This window comes from Uloborus diversus, chromosome 5 (assembly GCF_026930045.1).
Source record: "Uloborus diversus isolate 005 chromosome 5, Udiv.v.3.1, whole genome shotgun sequence".
NCBI classification, from domain to species: Eukaryota; Metazoa; Arthropoda; class Arachnida; order Araneae; family Uloboridae; genus Uloborus; species Uloborus diversus.
The window spans coordinates 89,816,443-89,837,181 of NC_072735.1; positions in this window are offsets into that span (position 1 = coordinate 89,816,443).

The following is a 20,739-nucleotide window of genomic DNA, read 5'->3' on the forward strand; positions in this document are numbered from 1 at the left end:
ACCAACCTGGAGGAGGGATATGCTTGGGGGACAGGAACCGTTTCTAGAAACAATAACTCCAATGAGAGGGTCTTTTCGCAACTCGTGATTGCGAAAAACATAATTTGAATTCAAAGTTTCAGAATTCAAATTAGAGTTGATTGGAGGAAGTGGCGGTCTCAGGTCTTTTTTTTTTGTTTTGTTTTGTTTTGTTTTGTTTTCTTAACGCACAACTTGAACATCGATGCAACAAAAGAACAAAATAAGAAATATAAAACTATGTTCTCTTAAATCATATGCAGGGTGTATCAGTACAGCGTTTAGACTTTCAGATAGAGTACACCTAGACGATGGGAAACCACAAAAAATGCATGATCGGAAACGCTTTTCTGGCGCGGTAGTGAGGATACAAACCACCAAAAAGAGAAAACACGAGTAAGCGAAGAAAACATGTTTATTATCCAGCAAAAATCTAAGAAAAAAGAACAATAAGCAGACAACGATCGTCATCAAAGTAGGTTTTCGAAATTACGACCCCGGGTCGTGATGCATGCCTCACATCTCCGGCGCATTGAAGATCGAACGTCAAAGCGAGCGCGGCAACAAAAACCGTCTGTGCGCATGCACTGTCGTCTGATGCTTCGGTTTACGTAGCGACATCTATCGCGTACACCTGAAAAATACTTACTAGCATTTTTGCTGTACTAAAAATAATAAACATATGTTATCCTCTTATTCTTGTCCTGTCTTTCATGTTCTTTTTGCCGTCACTATCGCGTCCGACCATGCATTTTTATGTGATTTCCCATCGTTAAGGTGTAATCTATCTACCCTGAAAGTCTGTAAACGCTGTACTTATACACCAAGCATCGACTATTTTTTTTTAAAAGAATATTTGTATAATAATATAAAATAATGCAAGTAAAAATTAACAAAATATATAAGTAAATAAAATAATAATAATAGAAAAACTATATTTGTTGACGGTCAAAAATCACATAAATCAACAGACTATACTCAGGTGGTTTGTTTTTCTGCAAAAGTAAAATCATTAAAAGCGTGCTATAAATTTAAACTTGTACACACGGATGGTTGCTTCATGCTAATGGGAGCTTACGACAAACGGCACGACCTTGAGGGTCACAGATTTTGACAAAATACTAGCTATAGGTTCATTCCCACTAGGTATGAGCGCAGGTAAAGCGGTTTGACTGCATAGGCCCTGGTTTGGCTGCAACGAGAGTCCAAAGTTGCTAAATTGGCCCTAAAATGCAATGGCGTATCCATTGGAATTTCAGATTTCGACACTATGTTCGATCTCCCAACACCTTTGGCATCTTTTGTAAGTAAATTGAGTATAAGGGAGAACACGTTGGGCACTAAGTTATTTGAAAAGTTGAAACGATCTTGTATTAATTTTCTTTTTTGTGTGTGTGCCATTGTGCAATAAATCACAGCTTCTTCTCCTCTCCCATTTTTGCTTATCAATGTCGGGTATCTTTGATAGCAGACGATAATTATCCAGTTAAAGTAAATGTTTTTATCAGCAAACAATAAATACTTTTTGCCAGCACACGATTAATATAAAACGAAAATAATTAGTTCCATTTGCAAACGATAAATATACTGTAACTATGTTATTTTGGCATTCAAGTTATTGAAATTGAAAGTAGTAACCAATTTAAATTTGAGAACCGCTTTTTGAAAATTAGTATCCAACATAATTAATTCGAAGGTAAGCATGCAAATGGCTCATACTGCAGTACAGAAGCAGAAAAATGGATAAAAATGGTAATTTTAAAAGAAACTCAGTTGCAGCATGGGTCCAAATTATCAACTTCTGACCCCCGTTGCAGCCGAACTAGGGCCTATGCAGTCAAACCGCTTTACCTACGCTCATACCTAGTGGGAATTGATCTATATTTAGAACTTGTCCAAATCCGTGACCCTCAAGTTCGTGCCGTTTGGTAGTTAGAAATGCGTGTAAGTCCTTCAGGAATTGCTATGGTTTTAAGAGCATTATAGAATAGACTGGAATTGTAAGTAGCAGTGGAACACACTGAAAATTTAGCTTTGTTAATGTTGCAATTTTTGCTTTTCGAAACTCGCATCTTAACTCACTTATTCAATTATTCTTTATTTTTTAAATAAAAAATACAGGTTGTCTACTAAGGAAGCTATCCACGAAATGAATGATAGAATAAAGATTATTTCACTTTTATAAGAAGCTGCCATTAACCCTGTACTTTTCCCCGCCCGTTGTTATATATTTTTCTCTATCCCGCCTTCCTTTATATTGATAATGGGGTTCTCCTGTGTAGCTGACCTTTGGTAACCTGCAACCCTCACACAGAATTCTGAAAATTTCTTTCAGTATTTCAAGGTTGCATCCCTTTCGGAAATGTATGTTGGTCAATTGAACAAATAGCGTGACAACCTAGTCAGGTCCCCGACACTAACTTTCTTTCAGCGTACGCTGTAAATATTGTTCTACACTATATACATTTGAATAGTAAATGTTATTTATTCCATTAGCTGAAGCAAACCCTAAAAGAGATTATTCAAAATTTATTTTCGTCGCATGGATCGCTAGAGCGGAGAAATACCGAAAGACCGAAATGCGAGCACTAACGATTACGTTACTGCTCGCGTTCCGGTCTTTCGGTTATAAAGAAACGCGACTACACCCGGGTTAATAAAACAGTAAAATAAAAAAGAAATGTTTACATGTACAAAATATTTCAGTTAAAAATCATTATGCATGATATATTTTTTCAATTCTTCAAAACATGTTTTGTCATATTTACGTTCGTTTCATTTGAACCAAAATGGAAAGCATTCTGTTTCATCTTAAACTCAGTTAAAATTATAATTTCAGAACATAACACGGAACTTATGAAGAAAAATAAACCTATGCAGATGAATATATTCCGAGGATAATTGGCACCTGTTACCACTTTTCTAAAACTCTTCAAAATTTACCAAACCAAAAAAAAAAAAAATGTTTATGTTTAATAAGACAATTGATCATACTAAACAATATGTAGTTTTTGATAAATTTAAGCATAAGAAAAAGCAAGAGTAACATTTATATATTACTTTGGATAAGAATTTGAATCCCGATTTTTATATTCACTGCCAAAAAAAAAAGTTTGATAACAATTCCCTCTGTAATAACAAACATAATCTATCGTTCTTGCATAACTAAAGCAGTAACAAAGCTTGCATCAACCTTAGAAGAGGAAGTACAAATAACTCTGAATCCGAATTTATCAGAGAAAAGAAAAGAAACAAATCATTCGTTTTATTCTTCTGTCTGTATGATACGAATACAAATTCTAACAGATCCTTGTGCGCATTCAAGAGAAATATATGTAATCTAAAGCTTGGATGCTTGTACCAGAAACGCTCTTTTATTTTCTGCTCGGCGCTTGAACAAGAAGAAAAAAAGCGAAATAGAGTTAACGAAGCTGTTTGAGCTTTCTAAAACAAAGATAATCTTTTCACTACCATCTATCGAAACCACTTCACCATTTTCAGTTTCAGGTACATAAAATCTCCAGAAAAATAGTGAATTCTTTATTACTAATTTTTGTGAATGTTCGTATAAAGAGGGCAGTTAAATTTGTTGTATCAGCATTTCTCTTTCATTGTGCGTTCTAAAAAGCAGGAAACATTGATTTTCTCAACATAGCTTTGGAGTGTAAAAATAAATTGCAAATAAATCATTTTTCCAGGGAAAAACGTATTCTTTATAAGTAAAGTACTAATATACCTACCAAAAAAGTAATTCAAGATTGTTAAAATGCAATAGCATTATAATTTATTTCATGAGCAAGCTTACATGCAATGAAAAAAAATAATGATATTATTTGGATTTCGCAGGGAAAATAGTTTTATCAGTGTCGCAACGTATTCTGTGATTTTTATTGTAAAGTCTGTTAATCTTTTAAATTTTCCTTTACTGTACATAACTAAGCATTAACGTGCAAGTCACTTTGTATTCTACATTAAATTAATGGAGCAAATATAATTTTTTTGTTTCATTGTTATTGAATATGTTTTATATTAAAGTTTTATTGCTGATTTAAAAAGAAAGTTGTCTTGTCAGTGCAAGAAAAAACATATTTATAATAAAGTAACATACAATCAAACAAAGTCAATTTTGCATTTAGAATATTAGTGAGAATTATTAATTAGTTTTCAAAAAATATTTATGTATATACCTTTCCCTCTTTTTTATTAACAAGTTGACTAACCCCCAATTATTACAGGATATTCACAAGATAGTTACATGAATAAAAGAATGAATTTGTTGTATAGCTGTTACAGGGAACCAAAAGGGAAGACATATTTTAAAGTAACTAAACACTTAAGTTCAAAATCATTTTTTAACTTATTAGGGGTACTGGGGACACCTGATCTCCACTTTAATTTTCAATTTTTTCCCCTGCAGTAAATTATCAGTTTTTATTTTCTTTTTTAAAGTACTTGAACAAAGGTAATTTTTTCCTCAATCTGATAGTATTTTTTTTAAGTTGAAACACAGTATTTTTTTAAGTTGAAAAACTGTTAAACAGTCTTGTAAAAATAAGACTGCTGAATAGTTTTATATAATGTATATTAAGGTGATCCAAAAAAAAGGCGTTTTAAAATTCTGACAATATTTTTTTTTTAAGTTGAAACTAAACAGATAATTTTGATAAAATAACTTTTTTTGAAACACTTTATATAGGAATAATGTATCCCCCACATCAAGGGATACATAATCCCTTCATGGGGGAAACTTGATCCCACTGAGAAAAAATATAGACTTTTCGTTAGATCAGCAATTTACTTATGGATTTTAGTTTTCTACATAATGTTTTTAAGCATAGCACTATTTCTTATTTTCTTTATTATATTATAATAAAGTGAACACAAAATAACATTGTTTTAAATTCGACGTTATATAATTCTGATTTCTACTAGTCTTGCCTTTTTATTTGGTTCCATTTATTTCTGAAATAATTGTTGTGAAGTTTGAACCCATAATTTTAATTATTAGAGGTAGCTCAACATCCTCAAAATTCTGTAATTTTTAATTTTACGCAATAAATGCAAAAGGAAAGAAAATGTCTAGGAAATCAATACAACTTGATTTCATTTAAATCTTCATCATTTGGTATGTTTAAATTTATAATAGCACAAATATATTTGAATCGCTACCGATGTGATTGTGCCAGTACCTACCTTTTTTTTCCTCTCAATATAAGCGCGGCAAGGTTTTTCGACAACCTGCGACAAGAATTGAAATCGATCTTCATTGGTTACTATTTTTCATTGAACTTTAAAAAATATTAATTCTATTCAGCAAGTTTATTAACAACTGGTTTCCGTCAATAAAGTTTTGTGCTTTGTGATAAGTCTTCCAAAACCAAAATTTGCTTGAATTCCCAAATATTGCTTGATAAAACATTTCGGGTAAATTCACTATTTAGATAATAAAGCTGACTCTGTTGTTAGGAAGTCCTCAAATTTTATGATATTTTTGGTCATAATCTCAGGTACTTCGCATCACTTTTTTTTAATTCACTTCTTTAACAGCTTTACCCGATTGTCTTGTATTCAAGAGTGTCACCTGATTGTCACACAAAAAGAGCTATGCATTTTGTTTTTACTTCTTCATCAATATTTTTATATTGCAATAATACAATTGAAATTTCATCAAACTGAAATCATTTATAGTGCTTTCTGAAGAATGGTAGCTGTCACGCAATATTTTAAATAAACACGTTCAGCAAATATAACATATATTTTGCAATTCAATATCTTTTACTAAAGTGATTGTGAACTAGTGGCTAAAAACTTAATATTTTAAACCAGCACAATATTATTAGCATCAACTGAGAATGGTGCACAGCTCTAAGGATAACAAATCTGATTCCACAAGAAGTGAATTTATGCAGAGCTATTAAAATAAGTTTATGAAAGTTCTCGACAATAAACTTTTAAGTTAGAGTCATATTGCATTTTTTTTTTAAATGTATTTTATAGTGCTTTACGACAGCCACTTTTTCTTATTAATGCGTCCTGTAATGCATTTATTGTTATCAATGAACTCTCGGCAGACGTAGAATTGGTTACAGAAAAGTACTTTTGGTACCGTATACATTTATTAAAAAAGTCCCTAATGATCAATTCCATAAAACACAATTCACAATTCTTTCTTTTCTTTTTTTTTTTTTTTTTTGTACCAGTAAAACAGGTGCTCTGCTTTTTCCAGAATTGATTCTGCTTCAGTCAAAGCACAAAACTTGTTAACTTACAAATAGTTGTACAGAATTGCATAAACTGCAGCATTTTACGGAAAGCATTTGTGTATATGCATAATATATTTCATGGCTAACGCATGAAAAACAGCAATTTTACAATTTAATTCATTTCTGTTAATGAAAATTGCAATCACATTTGTGATTAGTTTGGTTCTTTGTCAATACACTTATATTCGACAATGATGCAAACTTCACCTGCTTTGAGCTTCCTCTAAATATTATTTAAACGTTATAATACGTTGTCCTACTTATATTCTAATGTATTGGAACCAAATGGGAGGGTTAGACTAAAAAAAATAAATAACCTTTCAAATTTTAGACCACCCTAATGAATTCTTCAATATTTTATTATTTATGTATTCTTCATTTCATTGGTGTATAAACCATACAAAGTTGACGCAGTTGAGAATTTTTCTGAACATACTATTTATACTATCCTCGCAATAAACCCCTTCAAATTTAAAAGAATGTTTCATAAAACTCCTAAATCATGCCAGTTTCAGTCTGTTTTTTTTTTTTTTTTTTTTTTTGCATTCTTTTTTTTCTTTCGCATTTTAAATCAATACTTTATTATTTTTAATTAAAAGTTAAAATGAAATAATATATTCCACTTCACAACCTCCCCATAATCCAGTATCTAAGCTCGTTAAAAGTGTGTATTGCTGACTACAAAAGAACCACAGATTCAATATTTTATAGTGTTTATTTGATGTGAAGAGCTTTATTCCGATCGTTGAGTGACACATGTGGTGCATTTTTTCTTAGTTAGATCACAAATTTGCTTTGGTTTTTGCTTGCTCTAATAGTCACCTTTTAGTAAAAACCTCTTGTACCATTTTTACATGAAGATTCACTCCTAGTTTCGATACATTAGGTTTACTGATACAATAGCCCTAAGTTACAGCACTGATCCCATATAAGCCTGATCTAAAGGCTTTTAAAAGAACAAATTTTAAACCTGTCAGGAGGATTAATAATAATTCTATGCGGTCAATGGAACATTAATTGGGAAGCGTGGAGCATTGAACAATTCTGATCAACTTCGGAAATGAGGAACGAGAAAGCAATCAAAGCAAATTCCTGTCGAGAGGGCGTTTTCCGCTTTCAATTATCCATCCGACCATTGATTTAATATTAGAATGTAACCAAATAATTTCTTTATCTTCCATGAGGATTAATTTCACCATGTATAGGAGAGTGTTTGTATTTGTTTCAATGCACTAGATTATGTGATTGGGATTAACAATTACAACAATAGCGAAATTAGACAATAGCATAGTGAAATAAATATCAAGTAAATATGTGTAGTTGAACACGATGCTTGAACTGTATAGTCAAAAGATTTTTGCTTCATTTTTAATGCTTTTATTTTGAGACATATTTTAATCTGTAAGTGCCTAAACTAATGAAATATTTTTTTAAAGAAAAAGTGGGGGATACATGTGACCGTTTATTTTTTTTTTTTTTTTTCATTTTTTAATTTTGATAAAAATGTCATTAGTTTTTTAGAGCAAAAATATGTCTATTATTAAGCTGTCATCTTTTGCGTTATGGAAACTTTAGAGATTCATTTAAAGTTAGGGTAGACAGAAGTACATATTTGCTAGGATTTTTTTCAATGAATTTTCTAGTTTTTATGTTTTAACCTAGGAAATTTTCGACATTGTGGATTTATAGAGCAGTAAATGAAGTCAAAATTTGTATTTATTTAGTTGTTACTCAGCTTGTATGTTTAACTTTATTTTTTTTTTTTTTTTTCAGTCCAACTCGGTTGCGTAAACTTGCCCCGAAAACAGGGCAAGCTTTCGCATCAAGTGGGGTACGTTTACGCATAATAAAAATGATACCAAGGAGTAAATGATATAGATATTTAACCAAATTTAAGGGTTTTATTTCTCTTAAAACACTTTGAAAATAGGAAAATCACAAATAATCAATTAAAGAACATTTTATAAGCTAAACTTAAATCATTGGGCTTATTGCTAATTAAAAACAGAAACTATTTAGTCATCTTCTTCATCACTGTCAGATTTTACTAGCAAAAATAAAGTATTTCTTTTCGCATACTTGTCATGGGACTGCGTTTTGTTTTAACTTCTAAGATATTGAACCTTGTATTGTCCTTTCTTCGATTGGTTGTGTGCTTTCAAACAATAGTTGCAAGCACAATTTTCTACTTTGTAAACAGAATCGGTCATTTATTTCCTTTTTACAGATTGTACTTTTTCCCTGTCACAAATCTTGGTTTTATACTTTCTTCTTTGATGTTTCTGCTTCACTAGAAACTTGTAAATTTTAAAGTAATTTCTCCTTTTTTTCTGCCCATTTTTTTTTTTCTTTGTAGCTTCTAACTGCCTTTGTCTGACAGCTTCTTTAATCGGAGTATCAGTTAGGAAAAAAAGGAGTATGCTCACAATCCTTTCCTTGGTTCCTAAGCTTTGGTCCTACTTTTTCTAAAGGTCTTAGTTGGGGTAGTCAGTACGTGACGATGTGGAAGGCCCAGTGCGCGGAAAACTTGGATTACCGATAAGCATTTTCATTATTTTGACATTTAACGTGGTTCTGTTAGTGTTTTGAACGTAATGTCTTACCATGTTTAAAATAAAGAAAATGTATTACAGGCTTAATTCTATATAAAGCTAAAGTTGAACAGGTATAAAGGCAACACTATATGATTGTAAGCTATAAGATGCGAATCTGTATCTTAATTAAAAATGAATGGTGATCTTCAAAACTAAATAACCTGAAAATGCTAAAGGTTTCAGATAGTACAGAGCGAAAAAACGTCCGGGGTCCGTTTAGAAGTAAGACAGAGTAGTAAGACGCAGTAAAAACGTGCGTAAATGTGCCCTGATGAAAATGTGTAAACATGTCCCGTCGACAAGTGTGGATTTTTTTTTAATGTGCAACAAAATTTAATAATTTTTCGGTCCATATAAATACAATTCTTAAAAAAAAGGATAATAGTTTGCTATTTTTTACATACTTATTTATTTTGAACAAAGTATTGTTTATTAACAATAAACTTCAAAACGTTTAACACAAAATTTACTCTGCTCGGTAGAAAACAGATTTTTCTATCCGCATGATAAACCGTAGCTCGACTGTTGCTCAAAAACTTGTGAGAATTTTTACTAGGGAATAGCATCAATCTGGTATGACTAATGGCTCTCCATTTATAACTCGTTTTGAAAAAAATGGCACTGTGTAAACGTACCCAATGCGTAAAAGTGGCCCGGTCTACCCTACTTGTATTATTTTGAAGGACACATTTAAACAATATTTAAAAAAAAAAACATGCCATTTATATTTTGAAGTAAAGCTCTTTAATATAAAAAAATATACGTATACAGTAGTTACATTGAAAAGCGTGCCAGTTTTAATTGTGCAGTAATGTGCAATAAGAAAATATTTTTTCCTAAATATATAACTCTGCTCCCTGTAAAATTTAAGGATTCGAAGCTCGTTTTAATCATGGGATAGACACAATTTAAAAAAAAAAGACTAAATAGTGCAAAAAAGATTTTATTAGATAAAGAATATTCTTATATTGCATCGATTTTAAGCTTCCTTCAGATTATGATAGGGATCTGGGGATACATGATCCCACAGCCAAAAATGTACCAAAATTGTTAAGTAGAGGTTTGAAACCTGACTATTATATTAAAGTTATTCTTGTACATAAAAGCTGGCAAAAATTAGTCTTTTTCAACCATTTTGTTCTTTCTTTAGAAATGATTGCCTGAATGTGTTGAGGGAAAAAGTTTTTAGGGAAAGCATTCTGAGGTTTACATTATCCGATATATACAACTTAAGAAATACCGAAGTGTAATGTTAAAGTATAGACAGACTTCAGTAATTAAGACATTTTTAGTAAACTGCCACTGAGTGTTAATAATCTAACAAGTATGTTTGAAAATCGCGTATTAGGGATATTTGATTCCTTCGTTTAGATTGATACTTGGTCCTAGGTATCAGGTATCCATATGACAATATAAACACAATGAAAGCAATATAACCGTTATTTACTTAGTTGATATTAACTTTAAGCATTCAAAACCATGTTAACTTAATTAAATTTATCATAGTATGAGCAATAGATTTAAACAATCACTTCAGTTTATATGCTAAATAATTAAAATATCAGTCCGCACTTGTAACCCACATAACACCTAAAACATCTTAACATAAAATAAATCTACTATGTTTTAATCAGCCAAATGAGCTTGAGCAAGTTGAAATAGATATCAAACCCTTGTTTGAATGAAAACGAGTTGACGTGTGCATCACATGACTTCCTTTTACTCCAATTTAATGTCATTTCCCCATTATTGGCAATTTTAATGTGATTCAATTGTTTACTCTCTAAATATCACCAATAGTGGACGAATTGAAAACAAATTTAAAAAAAATAAAAAAATCACCAAATTTGTCGCCAAGCTGGCGACAAATGAGTTTGCAAGAAGGTGCACAACTAGACTCCACTAGGAATCTACGTACCAAATTTCAACTTTCTAGGACATACCGTTTTTGAGAAATGCGAGATACATACACACATAGGGGAAACCCGGCTAAAGTGGATACCCCGGGCAAAGCGAATTTCTTCTATAACTCCCAAATAATTTGGTTGCCAGCAGCCGCGTTGTCATAGCAATGGTCGCCTGTTGCCGCTCCGTGTAGAGCAAACACGTCGGGACGAGTTCCCCTCACGCGACGCCAGTGAGCGAGCAAAATATGTTTAGGGGAAAATAATATTAGTTTACAGAGGTTAGTGTTTCATTTATAACTTTAATACTATTTGTGACATGTTCTTTGTTATGAGTAGGATGTGATGTACGATTATGTAGCTTTCAACTATCCGTAGACGACGAGTTTAGATGCTCTGGCTTGTTAGTAATTTTTAATAACCTCAAAAATGTACCTGAAGGGCAAAGCGGATTGGGCAAAGTGAATACCATATTCACTTTGCCCGGTTATGACAAGTCACTTCATCCGAACCTGGAAGTCGCTCAATATTAAGATCTCAAGACAATACTATCATTGAAGACCGTCCTTATACTTCCATGGGATCTGAAACAACAGAATAAATCCAAGGCCCGCCACTTCACCCAAACCTGGATGTTCTACGAACTGCTACAGTCATTCAGTTTTACTACCTATTCCTCAGCCTGTTAAACCAACAATAACACGTAAACAAAAAAACTACAGATATCTACACATCCAGACAAGAACTCCAGTAAAGGACAGTCAGAGACAAAAATTTGAAAAATCCAAAAAGACGCTCATGAAGTAACTAGATGAAGTTTCGACTAAAGCTTCTCAGAAGACTATTAAAAAGACCAAGTACCAAAAAGACTAATCAAAAATCTCTGCTACAAAACATAGGACTGCATAAGAGAATAATACGAATAAGGAAGTGTGAAATTTGATAATGTAAGGTGCATTTTCTGTGATAAAATGTTCATTGAAGAAGATGATCAGCCAATGAAAAACAGGATACAATGTGTTTGTACTCAGTGGTGTCATAAAGAGTGTTCAGCATTCGAATATGGTAATGATTTTGTTTGTGATAACTGTAATGATTAGTATTGTAGAAGAAAAACGTTTTTTTTTTCTTTTTTATATGCTTCTAAATTTTAGATGTTGACTTTTTTAAAAATTTCTTTGCTTGTTACAATAATTACTGCAATAATTAGTATTGTAAAAAAATGCTTTTTAATATGAGCCTTTATTTTTCAATGCTTATTTTATTTTTAAGTTTAGTTTCTTTGTTTGTAATAACAATAATAATTAGCACTGAAGCAAAAAAATGTTTTTAAATATGTTCCTTTTATTTTCGGCGTGTATTGTATTTTTAAATTTAATTTCTTTGTTTGCAATAACTACAATAATTACCATTAGTAGTAGACCCATCGCTTCGTGCGGCAGAAGGAGGAAAACAACTCAACATTCCTGAAGGGGCGTGGTCGTCCGCCATCTTGGAATTTTCTCGTAGTCTTTCACGGGGGTATTTTAGGATGACGTCACTAATTTCTTGTAGTCTTTTACGAGGGTATTTTAGGATGACGTCACACAATTTCTTGTAATATTTCATGGGGTATGATGACGTCATCTATGACGTCACGCTTTTGGAAGGACGCCATCTTGTACTACGTCATAAGACATGTTGATTCATGTCTTAATTTTAATGACTTAATTAATGTAAATGCTAATTTTTAATTTATGCAAATTTTTTATTTTTTAATTGTTTAATTAATTTGTTTTCTTTAAATGGGTGATTAGCCTAATTAAATTTATTTTATTAAAATTATTCTGAAATATTTAAGAGGGTATTATTCTAAAATGCGCTCCCTGGGATTTGAACCGGGGACCTTTCGCTCCGAACGAGGATGCGCTAACCACTAGACCGGAGAAGGCAGTTACTTGGGAAGGATAATAAAACTTTAAATGGATAACATTCAGTAGTGGCGCCATCTATCGGAGACTAGGGCTATGACAGAAAGCTTAATTGAAAGTGTGAACTTAATTGGGAAGATATGCTGGTGGCGCCATCTAGTGATAATGAATGATAAAACTGCTTAATTGCGAATCTATTTTCAAGAGAGGGTTTGTTTTCGAAGGAAAAAAAAGGAATGTGGAAATATTATGGAAAATAATTTAAATGGTTGAAAGATGGTGGCGCCATCTATCGGGAACCAAGGCCATCTCTGAACGGATAGTTAGAATTTTATTCAGTGCTGATGGCGCCATCTAGTGATGTTTAAAATGTTTAATTGTGAATTCTGTTTAAAAAAAAATAATAATTTTTTGGAATGAATAATGCTTAACTGTGAATTAAAATGTTATTGAGTGGATTTGAACTCGTGACATAAAGATTCTTCAGTCGGCGGTATGGTCAACGCATTAGGCCGCTCGGCTGAAGAATCTTACAAAGAAGTAGCAGTTTAAATTTCACATACTCACGCAAGGGATAATTTTACAATTAAATGATGAAAGACAAGAGTAGATGAATCAGACAAAAGAACCTTACTCTCTTTCAACCATATTTTTTATTTTCCCACCTATTCCTCCCATGCTACGTCTTCAAATGCCACGATTAATTAATTTTAAAGCTTACAATCAATTTACCCTTTAGTATTAATTAAGACTAATCATTAAAGAATTTTCAATATATATTTGAAACTATCACTATTATTTTACGCAGTAACGAAGTTTATTTTTACTCCAGTTAGGATTTGTCAAATTATATAGTTTTCACAAGTTAGATTCAATCCGCCGATTTTGTCAATTCAAAGTAACTAATTCTGTTTAGTATTTTTCATTTATATTTTACTTATTCATTTTTTTTAATCAATATTTTACTTATTCATTTTATCACGCCCTTTTTATTTTCGCGCATTTATTAAACTTATTAGCTAATTCACATTAATGTATATGAAATAGATTTTTTTTTCTTTGCGCAAGAGACTTTACCATCTACAAACACCAGTAACCGAATTTCATCGAATTAAAAAAAAAAAAAAATCATATTACAATTATTCTTCAAAGAAACACCGTTTTACAATTAACTTAGAATTTATTAAACCATATGCATTCTCACTCTAGGTAGAATTTATTTAAATATACATCATTCAAGAGTTAGATTTAATAAAAGAAATTCACCGATTTAATAATTAACTTAGTCAATTCATCGCATTTAATTCAGATTACTTTTTTTTTCAAATTCAGTGTAATAACTCACTTAACTGAATAATTTTTTTCTCATACGTTTCACCATTTTCGTACATTTATTAAACTTGTAAAATACTTTACACACACTACAAAATTAGAAAATCTTATTTTATTTCAATACGAAAAACATTGTTCCGAATTCTACTTTACAATTTACTAACACAATTTACCGAATTTCACTTAGAAAATCTCATTATTAATATTTTATAACTTGTATTTTTACTTTATTTATTTTAATTGTTTTTCCTCACACTATCAAAGATTTTTCAATAATGTTAGGATTTATTAAAACAGTCAAAGTTACTTTCATCATTTTCAATGTATCGTTTTATTTAACTTAACCATTTTTCTCATACGTTTTAATTTTTTCATACAATTCTTAGACTTGTGAAATAAATTACGCTTTAATATATTCAAAAATACATCAGCATAGTGCTTTTTGAAGACAGGAGACTTTACCATTTTACTTTTCCATCTACCAAGTCAAAACACAATTTGCCGAATTTCCCTTAAAAAATCTTATTATTAATGTTTTCGAACTTGTATTTTTCACAGTAACAAAGTTTTTCACTATAAGTAAGAATTTATTAAAATAGTAACCATTCAAGAGTTAAATTTAATTCATTTTAATTAACTCATATCATTTTTTTTTTTTTACATTCACAATTATTTTATTTAACCTAATCATTTTCTTACCCATTTTATTATTTTCACGCATTTATTAAACTTGTAAACTAATTCACATTAGTACATTCGACATAGTTAATTTTCTTAACGCAAGGGCTTTGCAATCTACAAACACAATTTTCCGAATTTTACTTAGAAAATCTTATTACTAACTTGTATTTTTCACAGTAGCAAAGTTTTCCCCCTCTAATTATTATTTATTGAAATAGCAACTGTTCAAGAGTTAGGTTTAATTCGATTTAATTTTTATTAATTAATGCATATTATTTCCTTCATATTCACAATTATTTTATTCAGCTTAATCATTTGAATCATTTTCTTACCCATTTTATTATTTTCACGCATTTATTAAACTTGTAAACTAATTCACATTAAACATATTCGCCATAGTTATTATTCTTAGCACAGGAGACTTTACAATCTACAAACACAATTTACAGAATTTCACTTAGGAAATCTCATTACTAATGTTTTCAAACTTGTATTTTTACTTTATTTATTTATTTATTTATTTATTTATTTATTTATTTATTTTTTCACATCACCAAAGTTTTTTCAATAATGTTAGATTAGGGAAATTGCAGCTTTTCAAGAATTTGATTCAATTCTTTTCAGCCAAATTTACTTTCTCTGTTTTCAATATAATTCTTTCATCATTTTCAATGTATCACTTTATTTACACAATTTGACGATTTTAACTTAAAAAATCTTATTATTAATATTTTCGAACTTGTATTTTTCACAGTAGCTAATTTTTTTCTCTCTAGTTAGGATTTTAACAACTATTCAAAAGGTAGGTTTAATTCGATTTAATTAACTCATATTATTACTTTTTTTCATATTCACAATTATTTTATTTAACTTAATCATATTCTCACCCATATTATTATTTTCATACAATTACTGAAATCATAAAATTCATTACGCTTTAATATATTCAAAAATACTTCATCATAGTTCTTTTTTAACACACATATCATTTTCCAGAACACAATTTATCGAATTTCACTTAGAAAATCGTATTATTAATACTTTCAATCTTGTATTTTTTACTTTATTCATTTATTGTTTATTCTTTCACACTAGCAAAGTTTTTTCAATCAAGTTTGGCTAGGGAAATTGCAACTTTTCAAGAGTTGAGTCGTACTCAATTCGATTTAATTCATTGAATTGACACAGATATTTTTTTTTCTTATTCGCAATTATTATTTTTAACTTATTCGTTTTACTACTTTCACGAATTTATTGAACTTACAATGTAATTTACACACTGCTATATTCAAAATACTTCATTATTATTATTATTACCAATATTATTTTACCATCTACGGACACCATTAACAGAGTTTTACTACAATATTCAAAAATCTAAGTAAACCTAATGTTTTTCTGAACTCACATTTTTACTTTGTGTATTTTCCACACTACCATGATTATTCTTTTCAATTATTGGAATCAATTTAACTCATTTAACTAACGCAGATTTTCAAAGCAACTACAGAGATAATTTACGACTTTCAAATCAGAACGAATACTCAGAAACGATATTTTTACGAAACTTAAGTAAGTAATTTCAAATGCTTCCAAAGCGTTTTTAGAATATACTTAAACATAGAAAGTCCTGGCGAAAAGATATTAAACTTTGTTCAACACAATTTTTAACTTATTACAATTATTATTTCCATAATCACTTTTAAGAATTTTTCGATTGAACATTGAAAATATTTGACACAAGTTTAACTTAAAGCACTTAAGCATAAAAATTCAAAAAATTAGGAACATAAACTTAAATCTTCAAGACTTGAATATTTACGACTAAGCGAAACTCAAACACAATAATTTAGAAACAGAAACATACAATCTTTATAACTTGAACATTGGGAAAGAAGGAAAAAAAAACTTTAAACATAATCCTAAAAAAATTCCTTCAAATACAATTAACTAATTAAAAGTAAAAATCTTTGAAACTTACCCCAAGTTTGCTGAAATGATGTTTTTTTTTTTATAAAAGTACTGAAAGAAGTTACAAACTGTGATTCGTTATCAAATACACTACATCAAAATATTGTAACCTCAATTCAGCCCTTATTTCAATCAAACCAACAGTCATAACTGAAATAATTTTTCCCGCATGCGACACCGATTCACGCCAGAGTTGTATTAAAATATTTTAATTATATTTTTCTTTTCAAATTTTTAATGCAGAATGAAATCTCATACAACCGACAGACACGGAAAACCAAACTGATCTGATTTTTACGAAACCTCGCATACAAACTTCCCCTAGTCATGTGGTGAGTCATAATACAAATGAGGTAATGGGATGTATGACTAATAGTTCGTTGCACTGCAGAAATTATTTAAAATGATTTAAAAAGAAAACATCAAGTCCAAAAATCTATTTCGCAGTTTTTATAAACACTTTTGAATCAATTAAACAAATTAAATAATTCTGAATATTTCTCTGTTTTTTATTAAAGTTCTAATAATGCATATCGTTTTCAGCATAAGTACGACAAGTTTCTTATGGAATTTGAAAAATAAACAAACAATTATAGACCCTTTTTATCAATATCCCCATTACCTCATTTGTATTATTTAAGGATTGATGGAATTATCAACTTTTCAGCTCAATTAAATGTTATGACCTACCCGCTAAGAAATCAAAAAATATTCTAAGACCCTATATTCTAATACTTACAACTTCACCTCACACAAATTCGTGTAGCTGAATAACAAGTAGGTAAAATAAAATATCATCTATAGGGGAGTCTGGGGATATGAGGATACATGATCCCACAGCTAAACATGTACTAAAATCATTAAGAAGAGGTTTGAAACCTGACAATAATGTTAAAGTTATACTTGTACACAAAACTGGCAACACTATTGTTTTTTTTTTTCAGCCATTTTGTTTAACTCAAGAAAATGATTGTCTGAATGTGTCAAAGGAAACTTTTTTTTTTTTTGGAAAGCTTTCCGAAGTTTACATTATTCGTTATACACAACTTAAAAAATATATCGAAGTGTAATGTTAAAGTATAGACAGTCTATAAAAATTGAGGCATATTTTTAGTAAATTGCCTCTGATTGTTAATAATAGAACAAGTATCTTTGTAAAAATCGCATATTAGGGATACTTGATTCCCTCGTTTAGAAGGATACGTAATCCCATGGATCAAGTATCCATATCACAATATAAACACATTGAAAACAATATAAATCTTGTTTACTTAGTTGACATTAACTTTTAACATTCAAAACCATGATCACATAATAAAATTTCAAAGTATTGAAAATAAACACTGTTAAATACGATCAAAGTCCTAACATTCGATGGAAAACCGTTGAAATAATTGGAAATGCAAAAATCGTTGTGTTTTTGGAAAAATAATTAAATGTAACGCATAAAAGCGTTGAAAATATTAAAAATACTCTCGTTGAATGATTATGAATTGGAAAAATCAAGTCTGTGTGAGAGAAACGAATGGGATAAACCAACTATTGAAAACTGTTAAGTTCGGGTAAAAATATTTTGATTGTTAGCCAGTACAAATATATTTAGAAAAAATTATAATAGAACAACTGATAAGTGAAAAGAAAAATTCATAACTTGAATATTTCGTTCGTTGAAGCGTGAAGAAAATACTTTTGAAAATTTCAAAGTATTGAAAATAAACATTGTTAAATATAATCAAAGTCCTATTATTCGATCGGATATCGTTGAAATAGTTGGAAATGCGAAAACAATTATGTATCGAAAAACAAATAATTGCAATGCATAAGCAATGAAAATGTAAAAATACATCTGCAAAATGACTATGAAGTGAAAAAAAATCAAGTCTCTGACTATGTATGAGTTATGTCAAACGAATGGGATAAATATACTTTTGAAAACAGTTAAGTTCGGGAAAAAATTATTTGAATAATTGTGGTTTAGCATGTACATTTCGCATAACGTAATGGAGCTGTGAATATCGTAAAGGGCTTGCTTTCTCACGCGTGATAGGAAAATCAGACTGATTCATTCCTCGTCGATGACTTGACTAAATATGAAACCACATGACTAGGGGAAGTTTGTATGCGAGGTTTCGTAAAAATCAGATCAGTTTGGTTTTCCGTGTCTGTCGGTTGTATGAGATTTCATTCTGCATTAAAAATTTGAAAAGAAAAATATTATTAAAATATTTTAATACAACTCTGGCGTGAATCGGTGTCGCATGCGGGAAAAATTATTTCAGTTATGACTGTTGGTTTGATTGAAATAAGGGCTGAATTGAGGTTACAATATTTTGATGTAGTGTATTTGATAACGACTCACAGTTTGTAACTTCTTTCAGTACTTTTATAAAAAAAAAAACATCATTTCAGCAAACTTGGGGTAAGTTTCAAAGATTTTTACTTTTAATTAGTTAATTGTATTTGAAGGAATTTTTTTAGGATTATGTTTAAAGTTTTTTTTTCCTTCTTTCCCAATGTTCAAGTTATAAAGATTGTATGTTTCTGTTTCTAAATTATTGTGTTTGAGTTTCGCTTAGTCGTAAATATTCAAGTCTTGAAGATTTAAGTTTATGTTCCTAATTTTTTGAATTTTTATGCTTAAGTGCTTTAAGTTAAACTTGTGTCAAATATTTTCAATGTTCAATCGAAAAATTCTTAAAAGTGATTATGGAAATAATAATTGTAATAAGTTAAAAATTGTGTTGAACAAAGTTTAATATCTTTTCGCCAGGACTTTCTATGCTTAAGTATATTCTAAAAACGCTTTGGAAGCATTTGAAATTACTTACTTAAGTTTCGTAAAAATATCGTTTCTGAGTATTCGTTCTGATTTGAAAGTCGTAAATTATCTCTGTAGTTGCTTTGAAAATCTGCGTTAGTTAAATGAGTTAAATTGATTCCAATAATTGAAAAGAATAATCATGGTAGTGTGGAAAATACACAAAGTAAAAATGTGAGTTCAGAAAAACATTAGGTTTACTTAGATTTTTGAATATTGTAGTAAAACTCTGTTAATGGTGTCCGTAGATGGTAAAATAATATTGGTAATAATAATAATAATGAAGTATTTTGAATATAGCAGTGTGTAAATTACATTGTAAGTTCAATAAATTCGTGAAAGTAGTAAAACGAATAAGTTAAAAATAATAATTGCGAATAAGAAAAAAAAATATCTGTGTCAATTCAATGAATTAAATCGAATTGAGTACGACTCAACTCTTGAAAAGTTGCAATTTCCCTAGCCAAACTTGATTGAAAAAACTTTGCTAGTGTGAAAGAATAAACAATAAATGAATAAAGTAAAAAATACAAGATTGAAAGTATTAATAATACGATTTTCTAAGTGAAATTCGATAAATTGTGTTCTGGAAAATGATATGTGTGTTAAAAAAGAACTATGATGAAGTATTTTTGAATATATTAAAGCGTAATGAATTTTATGATTTCAGTAATTGTATGAAAATAATAATATGGGTGAGAATATGATTAAGTTAAATAAAATAATTGTGAATATGAAAAAAAGTAATAATATGAGTTAATTAAATCGAATTAAACCTACCTTTTGAATAGTTGTTAAAATCCTAACTAGAGAGAAAAAAATTAGCTACTGTGAAAAATACAAGTTCGAAAATATTAATAATAAGATTTTTTAAGTTAAAATCGTCAAATTGTGTAAATAAAGTGATACATTGAAAATGATGAAAGAATTATATTGAAAACAGAGAAAGTAAATTTGGCTGAAAAGAATTGAATCAAATTCTTGAAAAGCTGCAATTTCCCTAATCTAACATTATTGAAAAAACTTTGGTGATGTGAAAAAATAAATAAATAAATAAATAAATAAATATATAAATAAATAAAGTAAAAATACAAGTTTGAAAACATTAGTAATGAGATTTCCTAAGTGAAATTCTGTAAATTGTGTTTGTAGATTGTAAAGTCTCCTGTGCTAAGAATAATAACTATGGCGAATATGTTTAATGTGAATTAGTTTACAAGTTTAATAAATGCGTGAAAATAATAAAAT